Source organism: Coregonus lavaretus (assembly GCF_964263955.1).
Source record: "Coregonus lavaretus genome assembly, chromosome: 27".
In the NCBI taxonomy this organism is placed as follows: domain Eukaryota; kingdom Metazoa; phylum Chordata; class Actinopteri; order Salmoniformes; family Salmonidae; genus Coregonus; species Coregonus lavaretus.
In genome coordinates this window covers 40,270,002-40,274,696 of record NC_140014.1, presented here as the reverse complement: position 1 = coordinate 40,274,696, position 4,695 = coordinate 40,270,002, and the positions used below count along the sequence as shown (strand labels likewise).

At 41.8% G+C, this 4,695-nt stretch overlaps 1 long non-coding RNA gene across 1 annotated transcript; it reads left to right on the top strand.

Annotated features, from left to right (window-relative positions):
• Positions 1 to 202: 202 nt before the first annotated feature.
• Positions 203 to 3,900, top strand: LOC311102485. Its single transcript, XR_014610016.1, has 3 exons — positions 203 to 336; positions 1,162 to 1,275; positions 2,785 to 3,900. It is a non-coding gene; the product is annotated as an uncharacterized lncRNA (long non-coding RNA).
• The last annotated feature ends 795 nt before the right edge of the window (positions 3,901 to 4,695 follow it).

Genomic DNA, 4,695 nt, shown 5'->3' with positions numbered 1-4,695 from the left:
AAATTACTGTCTACATCAGAAAACAATGGATGTGTGCGCTAACTAGAGAACAAGCCACCAAATGACAAAACAGTCCTGCATTTCATACAGGCTTTTCGTTTACAGGTTGTTTATCTGGTCTTTACTCAAGGACAGTGAGGATAACCAGCCAGCCGCTCTCCACACAAACTGAGCCAAAGCCTATACTGACTGGGTCCTGATTGTGACAAAGGAGTTCCCTGGGCAACGCAGGAGAGATGGCATCAGTGAAAGACAGCAGTCAAACACTCTTGCTGAATATCATCACGAAAGATAAAGAGGAGGAAGTGAAGATTTGGGAATGTGATGATTACCCAGGTAAGAGAGCAGGTTTTATCAACAGCGTTTACAACCAAGGTAATAGAGAAGGGGTGTATTCGTTAGTCGAAGAATGTAGCAAAACCTTGGTCTATTGCAAAAATTTTACACCAGAAACCGTTTACCATGTAAATACGAGTTTTTATTGGACACATTCAGGTAGGTCCCTTCCTGTTTCGTTCCTTTTGCTTCTGTTTGGTTCCTTGCATATGTCCATAAGGTCTTGTACTGTATATAGAATACTGTTTTCTCTACATGGCTCATTCTAATATTTCTACTACTGTTCATTGCATTGTGTTACTTTTATACACACTGCATATTTATTTGTACCTTTTACATTTTAGTCATTTAGCAGATGCTCTTATCTGCCTTGCTTGCTCAAGGGCACATCGACAGATTTCTGTCACCCATCTAGTCGCCACGGGGATTTGACTGCGACCTTTCGGTTACCGGCCAAACAGTTTGCTACCGTGTGCATTTTAAGATTACACCCCAGGTTTTATCAACAGCAGGTCCTCGAGGACCACAGTGCCAGCTGGTTTTCATACTTGCCTTTTAGTCAAAGACTGATTGATTACAAGATAATTTTTAAGACCCTATCCTATGTTTCACTTAGGATACCTGGGGCTGTTGTTGATCGAGCCAGGCAGATTTAAAGTACATACTTGGGTTATTTAGATGCTCGCCAACCACTTTGTTACATGGTTTTAGTATTTATTTTATTCCCTCAAGTCAATGCAAGATGACACAGTTTCAATACTATAGTTTAGACGCAATGCATTTTTCACCTTTTGACACGTTTTTTTTCTATTCTCATTTACACAGGAGAGAGTCCAGAGATGGCATCGGTGGAGCCGTCAGAGAGCAGTCAAACACTGGGCCTGAATGTCACCATGAATGAAGAACAAAAGGAAGACATTGGCGAATCTGCTGATCATGGTAAGAGCAGGTTTTATGTAGTATTATTAGGACTGTCAGATGATCCAGGAACACATTAGTTGATTTAACGGTTCAAAGGCCCACTCCAGCTATCTTTGAACTTTTCCAGTTGAAAAAAGTATATTCCAAGTATAAATACAGTAAAGTACACACACACTTAAGGGTGAAATAATATGTTTTGATCTACAACAACAAAAATGTTTTAGACACAATTACGAAATTCAAGGGTTTAGCAATTCAAGGCGTTGCATGCAGGAGCAATAGAGGAGCAATAGAGGAGCAATAGAGGAGCAATAGAGGAGCAATAGAGGAGCAATAGAGGAGCAATAGAGGAGCAATAGAGGAGCAATAGAGGAACAATAGAGGACAAAAGAGCCCCCCCCACCATCAGAGTTGTAAATGTAATGTCAGAGGACACCTAGAGGTTGACACAGGAGTGAAAATTAATTCCTGTCTTGTCCTGGCAAGTTTTTTTTCCTGTATTGTCCTGATCCCGCAACAGTTCTGTAACCCTTTCCTGTCCCTTCCTGATAAAATCACTCCCATCTCGTGCTAATTTTTTGCACGAAGAAATATGTTGGCTATTGTGTTGGTTTACCAAGTATTTAAAATAATTTCAGTAATGCAATATGCGACTGTGATGTGTTTGTGTTTACCTATTTGAGTTAAATGCACTGACTGTAAGCCCAAGTCGCTTTAGATAAGAGCCTATTCTAAATGACCTAAATGCAGATGGATGGAGGATGAGGACAGAGACCCTCTGCACAACACTGAGCACATAACACTGTAGCCTACAGCTGAGCACTGAGCACATAATGCTGTAGCCTACACTTGAGCACTGAGCACATAAAACTTAATGTTAGTGATGGGTCCTTGGCTGCAACAAGACGTTGCAAGAGTGAGCCGACGGAAGGGGGAGGGTGGAAATGACCTTTATTTTTTCAGACGTTTTTATTAAGTAAACTATATTAGGTCTATCCTACGCAGGTGTTTTCTATATGAAATGCTCCACACATGACATATTTCCACCCAAAAAACTATATTTATAACAGTTTCTTTACTGCCCTGTTCCTGTGGACTGTTGATCCTGTCCCAAACTTGACTCTAGAATTTCACTCCCATTCCGTCCAGAATCCCACAAAACCCGCTGAATTCCTGTTCCTGTGTTAAGCTCTAACCTGGACCACCCATTGAGATGTGCCTTTTGTTAAGTAAATCGGGTGATAAATGAGGTGGTAGGAAGGCTGGAGTGGGTCTTTTAAAGATGCTCACCAGTGGTATTGTCACTTAGAAAAGAAGACAGAGCGAATGTTGCATTAGTTCCAAGCAGACACACCTACATTTACATTTAAGTCATTTAGCAGACGCTCTTATCCAGAGCGACTTACAGTTAGTGACAGTATGTAACTCATTTTCATTAATGCTTTATCGGGCACATTTCTTTCTTTTAATTTGATGCAAAGATTATTCATGTGTGCTTCACCTGTTGTTCTGTTGTCATTCACCCAGGAGATACCCCTAACTCCTCTGACCAAGTTGAGACATTTCCTGCACCAGGGAAGCAACATCAGAAAGGGAGAAAAGCTAAAAAGTCTCACCACTGCCCGCACTGTGAGGAGAGTTTCCCATTCCTATCATATCTTGAAAGACACCTGCGAAAACATTCTGGAGAGAAGCCTTATTCCTGCTCTGTCTGTGGGAGGAGTTTCTCTCAACTGAGTGGCTTGAACGTGCACCAGCGAACACACACGGGAGAGAAGCCTCACCACTGTCCTCACTGTGAGGAGAGTTTCCCATTCCCATCATATCTTGAAAGACACCTGCGAAAACATTCTGGAGAGAAGCCTTATTCCTGCTCTGTCTGTGGGATGAGTTTCTCTCAACTGAGTGGCTTGAACGTGCACCAGCGATCACACACTGGAGAGAAGCCTCACCACTGTCCTCACTGTGAGAAGAGTTTCCCATTCCCATCATATCTTGAGAGACACCTGCGAAAACATTCTGGAGAGAAACCTTACTGCTGCTCTGACTGTGGGAAATGCTTCACAACATCAAGTCATCTAACCTCTCATCGGACAGTTCACACAGGGGAGAAGCCTTACTCCTGCTCTGACTGTGGGAAGAGTTTCCCATTCCCATCGTATCTTGAACGACACCTGCGGAAACATGCTAACCATTGTCTTATATGAAGGTCATGTGGTGGCAACCAGAGCTGAACAATACATTTTGGGGCAGAAGTCAACCCAGCCGGCCAGCAGTCAACCCAGCCAGCCAAACCTTACACTGTTTCTTGTTCACCGGAATCGTCATTAAGTAGAAGAGGAATCGGTTCAAGGCGTAAAGTCAGAATAGATTATCCTTTCCTCCAAAACATATAAATCCCATATCATATGTTTATATGTGCCAAGTGTATTGAGGGGACACAGGTTACAGTTTGGGCTTAAAGCCTGTTTTGTATGAAATCTTATAAGTGGTGTCCAGGACGATCTATGACAAAGCTTTCAATTAATGAATTGATGGTTTGTGTTCTTGGAGTGAAGTTATATTCTTCCAGACGTTCTCCCAGTCAATAGCCTCATCATCAGTAGACAAAGCCTTTACCCGTGATTAAACCATTGGAAGATCTTTCTGCTTTAGTAATTGAAGATGAGCGTTAATAACATACACAAACCTCTGGACAAGTTCCTCAAATTTGTACCCCATGGGACACCATAGGCGGAAGTGCTGACCGTAGACTAATATAAAGAAGTTCCTGGAAACTAAGGAGACCCTCTGAGTTAAATATATCCCCTAGATTATTGACCCCTTCTGCAGACCAGGCTTTTGACTCAAATGGTTTATTACCGGAAGTAATAGCCTTGTTATGCCATAGAGGGGTATAGAGATGCTATTTCCAGTTACCAACTTCATAATCTCTCGTGGACAGATTTATGTAAACATAACTGGTACCGTATAATCTGTCGGGAAGGAATAGGATGCGTGGGATAATGAGCAGCAGTTTTTCCTCTCTGGTTATTTGGAAATTATTTCGCAGGTGTTAGGGTCTTCCGAATTTCGGAAGGGGAGGGGACATTCGATTCGTCACTTGTAAAGAGAGGGGGTGGAGCTCCTCATCTTCTAGAATCTCTTAACACATATGGACCCAGAATTTAGTCGTGCAATTGACCAATTACACAACACTTTAGTTCTGGATTAACCGAGTTGACCATTTACACACTTCTCTACATTCCTACAATTCTCTATTCTATTAGAGATAACAGGGCCAGAATATAGTGGAACATGCATTTCTTATTAGTTATACTAGAAAAAGAACACCTCTTCAATCTAATAGGGGAAACTACACTGCTCAAAAAAATAAAGGGAACACTTAAACAACACAATGTAACTCCAAGTCAATCACACTTCTGTGAAATCAAACTG